This window comes from Macrobrachium rosenbergii, chromosome 27, assembly GCF_040412425.1.
Source record: "Macrobrachium rosenbergii isolate ZJJX-2024 chromosome 27, ASM4041242v1, whole genome shotgun sequence".
NCBI classification, from domain to species: Eukaryota; Metazoa; Arthropoda; class Malacostraca; order Decapoda; family Palaemonidae; genus Macrobrachium; species Macrobrachium rosenbergii.
In genome coordinates, this window is record NC_089767.1 from 37,197,009 (window position 1) to 37,213,474 (window position 16,466).

The 16,466-nt window shown below is 37.2% G+C and overlaps 1 protein-coding gene across 1 annotated transcript in view; it reads left to right on the forward strand.

Annotated features, from left to right (window-relative positions):
• Window positions 1–16,466, forward strand: part of LOC136853644 (matrix metalloproteinase-17-like) — a 34,461-nt gene that overhangs the window by 287 nt on the left and 17,708 nt on the right. The window lies entirely within an intron of this gene.

Genomic DNA, 16,466 nt, shown 5'->3' on the forward strand with positions numbered 1-16,466 from the left:
ATATTGATTATTTTAAGAGCTGAATCACAATCTATTTATCTTTAATTTTTTATCTTGAAAATATTGATCATTTCAAGTGTATGAAACGAAATCTCATTCATTTTCGTATACATTCATAATAGTTCGTTTATGTATATTAATGGCAAAAGGAATACGGTTGTGACATTTTACATCAACACAATAAGAAAAAAAAATTATTAGAAAATGCACATTGTATGCTCATACACATTTACCTTCAAACTCTGATACATACATACGTACATACGTACATACATATACATACACAAACACACACACATATATATATGTATATAATCTATATACAAAATAAATATGTATATATATGTTTTACACAGAAACCAAAAATGATCGAATTAAAAAACTGTGAATACACATGCCCGCACACACAAATGCGCACGCGCAAGCACATCGGTCCCATTTACCAGACGTCTGTAATTACAGCGACCAACATACAATGAATAATTAACTCGCCCGTTCACTAAGATTTCCAGACACGTTTTCCACTCAAAGCATTTAATCCAACTTAGGGAATAAAACGAGAGAGAGAGAGAGAGAGAGAGAGAGAGAGAGAGAGAGAGAGAGAGAGAGAGAGAGAGAGAGAGAGAGGAAAAACTTCCCCTCTAAGCCAGGACCTCCTTCGTGATAGAACAGGCGTGTGTGAATAGGATCATCCTGTACTTTGTTAACTCAGTTTCAAATCCTGACGAGGAACAGATGAAGATGAGTTTATTTCCCGCCCAAACTCGGATTCAATGTCTTCAGCGGGTGTGAACTGATTTTATCGCCTCGGGGTAACACTAAATATCCTTTTTGTTCTTCTCGAAGTGTCTTGGTCTATAGAGCTGTCGGAACGACCCCTTTTAGAGATCTATTCGTGCGCCTCTATCGTGCAATAAATCATAAGAGCTCCGGATATTGACTTCTCGCAGCGAACGATACATCTGAAATGACCGACAGCGCCCTATAAAAGTGCTCTGAAAATGTCACATACCACCTGACTTCGTTATTTATGTGAAACACGTAACCTATATCGTTTTTAGTACCTGCCACTTGTGTCATCAAACGAAACAAGTACAGTGAATGTTTTCCGTGTCTCTGAGCATGTACGCATGCGCCGAGTGCGTCTGTCAAACGATCGTTATCTTTATCTACATCATAACAGCTTGTAATGTTCAAAGATTAACACTGACGATACATAATGAACTGAACTGTCCCAGGGTCTCTAACTGTCACAAGAGAAGAAGAGAAGAATGGCAGTATAAACATCAGTGGTGTTAACATATTCAAACCCCCACCCCCATCCCCACCCCGCCATCCATCTCATAGGTCAACTTACACCACCAGAGTCGTACCAAGGTCCCCATAAAATATTAGAGAACAATGAAAAGAACAATGAAACTCGCCCTTGGTACCAACGAATATATTCTTATGGCAAATATATAAATAGAGGATTCGTTCAGATATGATGCCAGTTTGTAACGATCTCGTATTCGATGAGTCATTAGCCATTCGAAGCGAACACAGCGGTCCGTTCCTTGCGGTCGTATGTCTGGACATGTTCACGCGTGTACGAAACGAACGCACCCACGCGACTGCATGCGCGGGTAAAAATAGCCATGAGATGCATATATTCCGTGTTCTCTGATACACACACGCGCTCACAAACGCACATACTCACAAAACTGCAATAAACCGAATGAAAGAGATGTCTTATCAGCTAATCGCTGTCAGGAGAAGGTGAATTCGCGCGTGACATGGCCCTTCCGGGCCATAACAGCTGCGCTTTTGGCGCGGGATAATGGCGCTATTGGCGCCAAATGACCGAGAAGGTTCAATGGTCTCGACAGGAAGACTGTGTTGAGTTCGGGCAATTGGTTCTCGAGTCGTCTGATGTATAATTACGGGAGTGAAAGATAGAGGGCGTTTTATGTCTTGATCAGATATGTCAATACCACATTTCGTCTTTCTTTTGTGATATGTTTATCTTCTAAAATCATTAGTACTATCCTTACTATTCTGTGTGTGTGTGTGAGAGAGAGAGAGAGAGAGAGAGAGAGAGAGAGAGAGAGAGAGAGAGAGAGAGAGAGGAACTGCACATCCAAAACATATACATGACACCCATCAAATGCCAAATGGCACTCCTTTGGAGGAGAAAGGGTGCCACTGTGTAAAGAGGCTAATATTATTGGCCTGAGGTCAAGGCGTTTCCATTTGATGACAGAGTGAGTGAGTGCCTCTTCGTCTCTTCTGCGTATCTCGGTCGCTCGTCGGTTTCGGGAGCCATTCTGCGAATTTAAGTTTTAACTGATAAAATGTACAGTATTTATAGCTATAAGTTTATTGTTATTTTAGTCTAACGTAATCAGCACCGTAGCTCAGACGCCGTAGAACCTTTCTCAAAGCCCCACAAAAAAAGTCGAATGACAACAATAATTTTGACGTTTATGGATTTATCAAGAAACATATAAGGCCATCTTCCTGCCCCTAATTCTCTGTTTCTGGGGTACGACAACAGGGTCATTAGTTATGTCACAGCCTTGAGCGATCCTCTCTCTCTGTGACGTCACAGCCTTCCCCAAGGTCTTGGGCACGCGAAAACGCGCCCTGCCTTGCTCTCCTTTGTGACTCTCTGCCAGCATCTGGCTTTATTTTCTTTATCTTTCTTTCTTTTTTAGTAAGGGGTACATCCACCGGGTGCAAAAGAGTCCAAAAATAAAAGGAAAAAAAAAAACAGGCGGTATAATTATAAACGCCAACAAAGGCAACATTATTATTAAGTAGAGTAACCCCTTAATATGTCTGCTCTTTCGCTGAAATTCTCATCATCATATTTTCGTGTCCCTTACGAGTTCGTAAATTGAGGCTTGACCCGCTGGGGCTGTCACGCCTTGTTGTTGTTGCTGTTGTTTTGCTTTTGCTGTTGTTTGCGTCGTTGTTGCTCAAAGAGAGAAAACAACGCTTATTTCCTAATCAATTTCTCTCTTTATCATTGAGCTAACTTGTATACGATCGAATGTTGTTGTTTGCTGTTTTCGTTGTTTCTCTCGTTTTTAATGGAAGTGAAAGAGAAAACAACATTCGTTCCTGTTCAATTTCTCCTCCTCTTCTGATTTCGTTGAATTCTACATAATCCCAAGTAACGATTTTATTAAACAACCAACAACCAACGACAGACGTTAATTAGCACATTTTTCTCAGCAGCTTCCAAGAAATCTTTTCTTAGGAATAACTGTTCAAGGAGTTTTTTTTTTTTATTTTAATAAATAGCACTTTTAATTAGGAATTCGTGCGAGAATACCTAAGTCTATAATTTTTCAAGTTTTTTTTTTTATTTCATCTTTCACAAGTTATTAATTACGGTAATACGGAGGCGTCATCAGGGGCTTGATAAGGAGAACGTTTATTCATGTGCTGAGAGCTATCAATCACACATTGATCTGAGAGAGAGAGAGAGAGAGAGAGAGAGAGAGAGAGAGAGAGAGAGAGAGAGAGAGAGAGATGCTGTCCTCAATATGCTTTGAAAAAAAAAATTTTTATAAACCATGATAACTCTTCTTAATTGCTTAAGAAGATGCAAATTGTTCCAAGAATATAATTGCAAAATATGGAGAATGTTAATAAGGACATACACAAAACGCATGTATACAAACATACTCAGGTACACACGACCATGTGGATTTTACATTTCAAAACTCCCAATTCACATTAAACACATACATAAAGCTCCGATCATACCGAGGGCAATCTCTCTCTCTCTCTCTCTCTCTCTCTCTCTCTCTCTCTCTCTCTTTTTGTACTAATTTTTCTCTTGAAAATAATCTAACCCTCCTTATATAATCTCACCGCCATGTGGATTTTACATTTCAAAACTCCCAATTCAATTAAACACATACATAAAGCTTTTTCTAATTTTTTCTTTGAAAATAATCTAACCCTATTGAATTTCATAATACCCTTTTAGTCTTATATAATCTCACCAAGCTTTCCACAGTCTTAAAGAGCAGATTCCGAATATATATATATATATATATATATATATATATATATATATATATATATATATATATATATATATATACATATATATATATATATATATATATATATATATATATATATATATATATATATATATATATATATATATATATATATATATATATATATATATATAATATATATATGTATATGTATTTGTATACGTATATATATTCTCTATTTTAATGTAAGACATGATAAAATAAATACAGATGATGACAGAACGCATTAAAGCTGACAAACGATTAAGATTTCAGGAGACACAGAAGAAAGCAGTGATTCCCAAAGCCTCAGATGAGGAGTCGAATGAATGCATAAGAAAATAATTTCTTTTATATATATTTTTGCAGCATAAGTCTTATTTTCCGAAGCCCCTGAAAGATTCACGAATTCCAAGGCATACGGTTTGAGCGAGCGGTGTAAAATCACGAATCCCTCAAATTGACTTAGCTAAAAAAAAAAAAAGAGCAATTCTTTTGTAATAAAAAAAGAGTAAAAGATAAGGTCTTTGAAAATAAGAGAGGAAAAAAAATGGTTACTTTGAAAGGAATTCCATTCGGCGTTGGTGAAAAGAATCGGCGTTTATAGTACTGACGGTCTTGTGAGGTGAAAAGTGCCACTAATTCCAAGAGAGAGAGAGAGAGAGAGAGAGAGAGAGAGAGAGAGAGAGAGAGAGAGAGAGAGAGAGAGAGCGTCCTTCTTTTGATTTCGAAGGATATTTTCAAAAATTTTGTGAAGTGTTTTATAAAATATAAAATTATAAAATATAAAGTTAAAGAAAGCAGGGAGATCAATATGATAAACTCAGGTAACAAATTTGGCACAGCTACCGTAGAAGCACACATACGAATATACATACATACACACATTCACACACACGTATATATATATATAAATTGTATCTATATATTTATATACATATATTTACATATGTATACATACACACACACACACACACACACATATATATATATATATATATATATATATATATATATATATATATATATATATATATATATATAGAGAGAGAGAGAGAGAGAGAGAGAGAGAGAGAGAGAGAGAGAGAGAGAGAGAGAGAGAGAGAGAGAGAGAACTGTAACTGGAATTTTACATCTCTAGAGCACTTGTAACTCTCAAAGATGAATCACATTTAGTCACTGACACCAACAGAAGACGATTGCGTTACCAAATTTGATATCTGGGTTAGGCAAATGAGAAGTTAAAACAAAAACAAATAAGCAAAACAAAATAAAAGAGAAGTATACACGGATACATTAGGTGGAAGAAAAGAACTGAAATTGAACAGTTTACACCAGATGAAAGGGGTGACAGAGTTCGCTAAGTTAATGGGCTTGGACGGAAACGATGGAGAGAGAGAGAGAGAGAGAGAGAGAGAGAGAGAGAGAGAGAGAGAGAGAGAGAGAGAGAGAGAGGGAAGGTTAGTTTTTCGTACCAGAATTCGACCAAAAGAAAAATATAAAAAACTCTGCCTGTAAATGACCCAATCAGATTTCTTACCACCGCGCTCGATAAGCGATCCTTTTACGTGTTTGTTTGTTTTGTTTTTTACTTTTGTTTTTGTTTTTTCCTTCCTCCCAGGTCACCGGAAGGTTAATCTTATCTTTTTTCTTTCCTGCAAGCAACCGCTGCTGTCAGGGAAAGCAACGCTGAAACTATTACTTATTTCCTGAGAGTATTAGGGTGTTTGAGAAAAGCAAATTTGATTTCATTTATCATAAATGTATCATAGTATATCCTGCCGTATATATTAGAACCAGACTGTCGTAAAGCGTACAAATAATAATAATAATAATAATAATAATAATAATAATAATAATAATAATAATAATAATAATAATTAATATTTACTATGCTGTAATATATATACTGTTATATGGTATTAAATAAGTTTTATAACTATCCTCTTTCAAGAAGATTTTTTACCCCTTTTTCGGAATTAAAAAAATAACTTCCTTCTTTTTTTTTTTTACTTCCCCATAATCATTCCCCTCCCCCTTTTTTTCAATCTCGACGCACCTAGATAAGAACAAAGGAACGGCCCACCCCGTCGGCTTCCCCCACGAAAATAAAATCATAAAAAAATAAAATTATAAAAAATAAAATAATTGAAAAATAAAATCATGAAAAAGTAAAATCATGAAAAAATAAAGCCATGAAAAAATAAAAAAATAAACTCATGAAAAAATAAAATCACGAAATCTCGCAGCCCCCTTCGTCAGAACGGAAGTCTCACTGGTGATTTCTTCAAATAACATTCGGCCGAGTAAATGGCCCTCCTCGATGAGATAGATAATGGTGCTACCGAATCGATAGACGATTACTTTGCGATTACTTTCCTCGTTAATGATCAAAGTTCAGGCAATAAAACTGACTGAGACGAACTGCATCGCCTCCTGGACGCACTAAAGGGCGAATTAGACAGACTCGGCGTAAATGATGATGTTACGTAATTAAATAATGGAAGGTTGGTACACACGTTTTCGAAGAGGGGCGTTAACAGATTAATGTTTTTGGAACGATAAATTTGCTCCAGCGATCTCTAACTTCTTTTTGGAATGCGGTTGCTAGAAAAGTTAAGTATACCTTAGTTTAACCAGACCACTGAGCTGATTAACGTTTCTCAGCCCCATGCTCTTATCAACATTGGGTGAGATTCACTGGAGGCGCCCTGCTATCAGGCAACCAGTTCTAAACGCTGAGATAGACACAGGTACACTGTGTGTGTACTTAAACACAGTCCCGGAATTGGAAAAAGAGGCATGGGGAATACCTTCAGGTTTTCTCCACGGCCATATAAACTTTATTGGCAAGTTCGCGTACAACTGAACTCTTAAAAACAAAATGTAGGCAAACGTAAAGTTCTTGCGTTTGAAGTAAGTTATCAAAAGAGGAATATCTACTAACTGAAATTAAGTAAGTACATACATTATACATATATATACACACAAATATATACAATAGACTATATATGTATAAATATGTATATATATACATAAAAGTTTTACCAATGACCTGGTTCCCCAAAGAGGCCATAGCTTCATACGTCAACAAGGCCTCAGTCATTGCATATTCAACCTCCACAAATGTGGACTTAGGATGAACTTTCGTAATAACAGTTCGACCGTCTTACGACCACTTGACAAACATACACAAAAGTACTTTTATGAATACGTATATCTGTGTATGTTAAGTAGATACATATAGAAATATAAGGAGAATAGTTAGAGGAAAGTGTCATAAAGAAGAAAGCAGACAAAAATCGCAAATAAATTCGTCCAGTTTCGGTGTAAATTCTCCTTCAGTTTCCAAATTGAATGTTCAGTGTTAACTTCATCTCAACTATATATACAGAATCAGGTGCTGAAGAGATTGCTTCGATACCCCAATTCTATTCATACTTTGGTTTAAAAAGCATATAATGATTCTGAAGTTAGATAATAACCGCTGTTCTTCACTTCTCTCGCTCTGATAAACTTGGACACAGCAATTCATATTCACGTCTGATACGCAAACATATTTGGCTTAGAAGTTGTTGTCTGTATCCGTCTGTCTGTCTGTCTGTTTCTTCATCATGACGGGGATATCTTCATCATGACGGGGATATCTTCATCATGACGGGGATATCTTCATCATGACGGGGATATCTTCATCATGACGGGGATATCTTCAATCATGACGGGGATACCTTCATCATGACGGGGATATCTTCATCATGACGGGGATATCTTCATCATGACGGGGATATCTTCATCATGACGGGGATATCTTCATCATGACGGGGATATCTTCATCATGACGGGGATATCTTCATCATGACGGGGATATCTTCATCATGACGGGGATACCTTCATCATGACGGGGATATCTTCATCATGACGGGGATACCTTCATCATGACGGGGATATCTTCATCATGACGGGGATATCTTCATCATGACGGGGATATCTTCGTCATGACGGGGATATCTCCATCATGACGGCGATATCTTCATCATGACGGGGATATCTTCATCATGACGGGGATATCTTCATCATGACGGGGATATCAATAACAGACCAATGTGCAAGATACATATTCATTGCAGTATCCTGGAAGCTTTTCTTGCTATTTTCTTAAGGATCTATCAGTCTATAACCAAATCCCTACTCTCTCTCTCTCTCTCTCTCTCTCTCTCTCTCTCTCTCTCTCTCTCTCTCTCTCTTCATATTTACGTACTTTATTTTGTTTTTAATCTAAAGACGCTCTGCTTTTAACAATTCAAGAAATGAAAGGATAATCTCTCATAAGATTTATTTTCTTTCAAGATTAAATTTCGAGGAAATGGACAAACGTTCAGAGGCGAACTCTCTCTCTCTCTCTCTCTCTCTCTCTCTCTCTCTCTCTCTCAACAAATCTATTAATTTCATTTTCAGTTGAAAGAAATGTACTGGTTTTGACGTCTATCAATCTATGACCAAAGTCCTCCCATTCCCCCCCCCCTCTCTCTCTATTTTCATCATAATCACCACTGCCACTTACAGTTACAGAGCCGTGTTCCACAAGAAAGGAGAGAGAGAGAGAGAGAGAGAGAGAGAGAGAGAGAGAGAGAGAGAGAGAGAGAGAGAGAGAAAGTAACAGCTAAGGGAAATTTCCTTGTGGAGTTTTTCCTCCCGCCTCAGGAATAATGAACCCGTTTAGCATAATGAAGCCTCCGTGTTTACAGAGCAGAACGCTGGCAGAGATAAAAGGAGCGACGCTTTATAAGTCCTAATTTATTTACCAGTAACTTTATTTGCGCCTGGCTTTGTTCCATGTTTACTAAACAGGTTTCTTTAGAAGGGACAGAGCGTTTGTAATTCTTTCGTTCATTTCATTACTTGGTAACGAAGAGGACGATGGTCAGTGGGAAAGGGAAACTAATGTCTTTATCTTGCCCAGGTCTGAGGGAAAAGCGAAAAATATCGGGGTAAAGGTAGGGGGTTTAAACTTTATAATAATTCTTTGTTCATTTCATTACTTGGTAATGAAGAGGACGATGGTCAGTGGGAGCAGGGAAGCTAATGTCTTTATCTTGCCCAGGCCTATCGGGGGAAAAACTTTATAATAATTCTTTGTTCAAAAATATTACCTGGTAATGACGGGTAAATATGGGTGGTTTGAACTTGATAATTCTTTGTTCATTTGATAATTCTTTGTTCATTTGATAATTCTTTGTTCATTCTATTCCTTGAAGAATATAGTAAGAAAGAGAAGCTAACGTCTTTATCTTGCCCAGGCCTTGGGGAAACGTGAAAAATATCGGGGTAAGGGTAAGTGGATTACCTCTGAGGAAGGCGTAAGATTCGTTTTTTGAAAATGACAGAAATTTATTAATAAAGGAACCCGATCTGTGCTGAAATGGTATGTGACAAATACTCCGAAACTCTTTGAGTGAAAACGAGAATTTTTCCTTTATTGAACTGAATACAGAATTTAGGCCAAAGGCCAAGCACTGGGACCTATACGGTCATTCAACGCTGACACGGAAATTGACAGTGAAAGGTTTTAAAGGTGCAACAGGAGGAAAACCTCAAAGCAGCTGCACTATGAATCAACTGTTAGGAGAGGGTGGAAAGCAAGATGGGAGAAAGAGAATATGAAAGGAGGTACAGTAAAGGAAAGAAAGGGGGTTGCAGCTAGGGACCAAAGGGACGCCGCAAAGAACCTTAAGTAATGCACTGACGGCACTAACCCCATACGGGGTTTCCTTTATCTATAAGACGCCAAGAAAGTAGTAACAGCTATTGAAATAGCGAGGTCACGTCACTAATTAGATGGAAGTGCCTTCGATATAATCCTATCAAGGAGGAAGAACTGAAGAAGACGATGTATGGAAGATCTTAGAATAAGATTTTGGCTAAATTGAGCGTCTCTTTGAGTCGATGGCTTACTTCATTGCTTCGCTAAAGTGTTCAATAAAATCAGATTTCAGCATCTACGAAAAAAATACTTAATGACAGGTCTTATAAATACTACCATTAGAAAAAAAACATCACAGTCTTGTAAAGTGAATATAAGTAAGTTACTTTATTGACCGTTTTTGTTGAGATGATTAACACTCAAAGAACAGCTGCCAAACACCGGAAATTGCTCACACATTTATTTTTAGAACATTGCCATAAAGTTCAAGTGTGTGCACATGCAAAAATAGACATATGTATACATGAACGTACTGATGTATAGCATTTACATGTCCTGTAGGTGTGGCTAAGATAAAATTCAGGGATTTCCTGATATGATATGAGATGATTATATATATATATATATATATATATATATATATATATATATATATATATATATATATATATATATATATATAAGAGAGAGAGAGAGAGAGCGTTAAGCCTACCAATATATTAATGTACAACCTGACGAAGAAACAACCTTGTGTATGTAATTGTTTAGTAAAGCACATAAGTACACATTCATATCCTTGCCTTTGATCTTACGTCACAAACACTTACTAAGCAAGAAAAGCAACGTACAACAAAGAGAGGGAGAAAAAAATAAGAAAGGGGGGGGGGAGGGAGACAGGCAACAGAAAGAATAGAAAACGGCTCCAAAAACAAAAAAGAGAGAAAACGAGAAGTGCAGCTAAGAAAGGCCACTCATTCTCTCTCTCTCTCTCTCTCTCTCTCTCTCTCTCTCTCTCCTTTCCGAGAGTAGGAAGCGGTTTAAAAATAAATGCTTCTCGAGACGCTGAAGCACTAGCAGCAAGAAGCAGGAACGCTGCTTTGTCGATGGCCTGAGGAGGAGGAGTCCCAACAAACAGCAGACGTGAGTCACGTCAAGGCGAACCCTCCGAGTCCAAAAACAAAGATCTTGAGTGCTTAATTCTCGCTAGGTTCAGACGTACGCTCAAACTGAGTCATCCGAAAGCACAAAGGAAGTCTCGGACTGGCCTAGCCTGGCCGGGGGGGGAGGGTGGAGATGGCCTAGATGGGGAGGGGAAATAGCAAGGAGGTCCGCGCATGCCCAGATGCAGTGGAGGCTGAGAGGTATAAATAAATATACAGATATGATTTATTTTTGCGAAGAAACACCGATGGCCATGACTGTCAGATTGAATTACGGTGACGTGGATCGTCTTACCGATTTCCATAATAAACCCAAATCTTAAATAGAGGAAAGAGAAAACTAATTATTAAACAGAAGAAAAAGGTTACGGGGTTCAGAAAGGCACAAAAACAAAAACGGCGGGACGACTTGACTGAATCACTTTTGAATCTCGCATACGCAATTTCCACTCGGCACCCAGAGGAATGAATCTTTGAGTAAGAGAATCGAGTTAGTGAGAGAAATAGGAACCGTAAAATAAAATCTTTAAGCAGACAACCTCCCCTCTCTCTCTCTCTCTCTCTCTCTCTCTCTACTAGACCTTTCTTCCTTTTTTGCCGTGAAGTACCAAATTTCATTCTTTACACACTCGCGCGCGCGCACACGAGTTCCTCACTCTTTGTTCCCTTTCACTCTTTGAAATGAACAAGATGGTGTAAAAAACACTAAAGACCTTTCTCTCTCTCTCTCTCTCTCTCTCTCTCCCTAGTAGCGTATTGTCTTGTAGTAAACAAATTACTTAAAAAAGGGACTTTGAAGCTTCTCCTAAACTCTTCCGTTTTTTGAGCCTCGTAACGACCTCCTTTTGTGGGAAATTGTTCTTTGTTCCTCAATGAACCGGGGCGGTCTTCTTGAGGAACGCGTTGCCATGGAAACGCAGACGTCACGAACAGTAAAATCACCGTTATAAGAATACCGGCTGTTCCTTCTCACTCCTACAGGTATGAGACGTTAATTAAACGCATTAACACAGCCCTGTGCAATAAACACAAAATTAACACATGCACAGGAAAGATTTTATTGTACTAATAATGGCTTCTACAAGTAAAAACGCAAGATTTCAGAGGAACCTGGATAACTCTATGTTAATGATCCTAGTTAACCAATAATAAGCATTATTTTTTGTACATTATAATAATAAGGTACAAGCATCTATAGTAAGGAAAATACAATAATTCATGTTTGTGATCCTAATTTAAATAAAATCAGTAAATAAACTAATCATCTATCTTTATCAGTATAATCTCACATAATATGTTTTCGATCACATGAAATAGTAAGGTTAGGTGGCCCTCCATACCAACAGAGTCACTCGTGGCCCTTGGGGAAAATAGGTTGCACACCCCTGCATTAACACATGCACACGTATAAAAGGTATTCCTACATGCATGCTTTGCAAAGACAAGCACGCACACACACACACACACACACACACACACACACACACATATATATATATATATATATATATATATATATATATATATATATATATATATATATATATATATATATATATATGGTAATCTCCCTTTCAAGCTCAAAAATCTATTGTGTCCTCATATTTACCAGAGCTTATACAGAGAGAGAGAGAGAGAGAGAGAGAGAGAGAGAGAGAGAGAGAACTGGAAAATGCTATACATCAAAGGGAAATTAACTGATAATACCTGTTTATTTGCAACGGTCATCTGGGCCTTAATTCGGTTTGTCTTTTTGACAAATAATATAACCGACTACATTCAGCAATAAAAACTAACAATTCTGGTTGTGCGTGGCTAAACAGGTTCCACATTATTCAAATGGTAAAAAAAGCATATCATTTGACATGTTTTTTTTCTTTTCTTTTTTGGCTGTGATACAACAAAGGACGGCATTCATAATTTCATATTGCTGATGAAACTGTGTTAACATTTATTGTCTATAGTGTGTAAAATAATTTCAATTTATTCTTTAGATCAATAATTTTTATGCAGACCATACAACATTCCGAAACTGAAAAATGAATTTCTATTGTCCTGCTTCTCTCTGTCTGTCTGTCAGAGAGAGAGAGAGAGAGAGAGAGAGAGAGAGAGAGAGAGAGAGAGAGAGAGAGAGAGAGAGATTTCAGTGTTAGTAAATGTTTTGTCAGAAAAATGTCGACAAATTTACAAATCCTTACCACTTCATATTGTTTTTTTAAGATATTACTTAATGTTTCAACATTCTGATTGACAGCTGCTATTCTGTCTACAGTTTTAAATTGTCTTTATTTTTTATTTACAAAATTTCTCATAACTTAGACATGCAAGATATCAGAATCATCATCATCATCATCGCTCTCTCTCTCTTTCTCTCATCAAAATACAAAAAATAATGAACAACAAAACCATCATCATCATTTCTCTTTCTCTCTCTCTCTCTCTCTCTCTCGCATCAAAATACAAAAAATAATGAACAACAGTGAAATTTTCCAGCTATTTTTATTACTGCTAACAATGAATGTCATTATATGCAAATCCTAACAGAACATCAATTGCCAAATGAATTATTCCATTCCGTGACGTCACAAACCGAATTTTCCTCCTTTCATGAAGTAACTTCACACTTTTTATCCAAAATTATCTCAATTCCACTTTCCTTATCACCTCTTTTTTTAATTCCTTCTCTTCCAACTCTCTTTTCTCTCAAAACACTTCTCGCTTTCTTACCCGTTGACGAAAAACTCTTACTCAAATTAAAAACACCGTCCCCGTAATTCTTCCCTTTCTCCTTCTTTCTTTTCCTTTCTTCTTCTTCTCCTCTTCCTCTTGAGCTGACTTTCTTTCTCTCTTTCACTCCACCCTCATCCGGTAATAATCGCTAATTTTCTCCCGCGTCTGAATAAACTCCATTATCTGCTTCTATCATCTTAGGATATTTCTTTAATCCATAAGTCACTTTCTCTCATTTACTTTGTGTGTGTGTATATATATGTATGTATGTATGTATGTATATATATATATATATACATATATATATATATATATATATATATATATATATATATATATATATATATATATATATATATATATATATGTTTATAATCATATTTTAAATAGAAGATTTCTTGTAAATCCTGACCGGTTTCAGCTTTATTTCTGAGCCATTATCGAGGAACTGATACATTGTGGTAGAAATTAACAGTATATATATATATATTTACTGTCTATCTATATACATATATTTGCTGTGCGCGCGCCTGAGCATAAATATGGACATTTCACGAATAAATACTTTTATCAACATCCATCACCCACACGGAAACCCTTCCCAAACCAACTATTTCCTATGACTTTCCTAAAAGCTAAAATGATCCCCTATTTTTTCCAAGTACACAGAATTGACGAAATACAAGTTTCGATTCGCTAATGATTCTTGGTCTGTTTGTACGATGATCAGAAATGTACTTACAGCGTTCGTTCTGTTTACTCGACATAATTCGTCTATTGCAGTGGTTCTCAGAATTTCAGAGTTTCAGGGGGGGGGGATTGTGATCACAAATTGGCAGGCTCAAACTGGCTCTAGGACCACACAAAACGCAGTGTGCATCGGTTCGCACTACTGAGAGGTCACGCTGGACTTTCTCTCCGCTAGCTTGTGTGTTTGTGTTAATATTTTGTCGCATATTCGGAATGAACCTTTTGAGGCTGACAATTTTGGAAAGGGGGCGGGGGGTGGGGGGAGGGGTGACATTCTGACATGTTGAAAGGGTGCATGGGCCAAAAAAGGTAGAGAACCACTGGTCTAGTGTATTGCAGGTGCGTATGTGAACATACATAATACGCATAAGGAATGTACATACTTACATACACATATATTGATATGCATACTTACGTAAATGCACATATGTGAAAATGCACACAAACATATTTTGATATGCATTTACAAGCACACAAATACATACATACCTTCATACAAACACGAAAATTAGCTGTATTCAAAAGTCACTGAACGAGATCTTGTTTACTAACGTCAACTCGATCAAAGAGTAAAGCAAAATCGTTAGTTATAAAGAATTAAAAAAGACTTTCTGAGAATTTACTGCTCAAAAAGGGAAGTTGCTTCTTAGGAAAATTCACCTCTTGAATTTACATAAAATTCTTGGTAAATTACTTATCTGAATCTGTTAACCTTTCTTTGGAAGTTGGTCTAAAGAAAGTTCTTATTTTTTTATGCAATGTTGGTCAAGGTGGGATAAAAATAAAACTCTTTTTATACGTCAAGTGTGGAATAATGACCCCATATGTTAAGAGATGGTTTTTGAAAAGTGTTAAAATAGCTTAAGTTGGAATCCCTGGATGGTTGAAACTTGTCTGTATTTTAATAGCACTTGAAATTGAGTATGTGATTTATATTTTTATCTAAAAAAATGACGTTAGTAATAAGGTCCTATAGATGCATATATACATATATTCATACATTTATCTATACATATACATATATATTGTACATATATATGTGTGTATACACACAAAGTAGAGAAACATATAGATAAATGAAAGAAAAAAAAGCAGGTGTGGTTTGTCTTGGCATATCTTCTCTCTCCCACCCCCCTCTCCTTCCTCCTCCCCCTCCTCCTCCTCCTCCTCCACCACCTCCTCTTCCTCCTCCTCCTCCTCCACGTATCTCGTGTCATCGCCTCAGTCTCGTCCTCTTTTTCTTTCCTCAACTGGCCTCTCAGATGATGCCCTCGTCGTCAGAGGACTTAACAAGCTCAACGAGGCTATTATTATGCCGTTCTCCTCAGAAGCTGTTCCTCTCTCTCTCTCTCTCTCTCTCTCTCTCTTCTTGGTTCTTAAAGATCCCCGTTCTCCCTCTCTCTATTTTGTCTCTTTAGTTCTTGAAGACCTCTCTCTCTCTCTCTCTCTCTCTCTCTCTCTCTCTCTCTCTCTTGGTTCTTGAAGTCCCTTCTCTCTTTCCCGCTCTATTTTTCTCTCCTCGGTTCTTAAAGATTACCTTCTCTCTCTCTCTCTCTCTCTCTCTCTCTCTCTCTCTCTCTCTCTCTCTCTCTCTCTAAAACATTGACTGCCCATTCTTCTTCTTCTTATAATGCCTGAGAATCGACATCTCATCTTCCATTTCTTAATAGGACCACGAAGCCAGAGTCTATCTCGATCAGTCAATCAGTCGCGACGCCAGAGTCTATTTCGATCAATCAATCAGTCCATCAGGAATTTGACAGATAATCTAGACTGTGTCGAGAAATATTTTCTGATGACACGATCGCGTGACTGCCACTCATTGCTGCTTAAGGGCTGATATTATCTGTTGAAAGGATTCTTTGAAAATGGGGATAGGAGTTTCCTTGAGGATATTTTGGAAGTGAGACGTCAATAGACTGATGCACTGAAATAAGAACAAAAGGAATCCTCGGCGATATAACGAAAATAGATCAGATTGTTTCTTATGAAGTTCTGGAATTAGGAACTGCGAGCATTCTCAGTGACTGGCTAAAAGTATAGTAGAGAAAAGTGGTGGCTCTCACGATATTTTCAGAGAGAAAT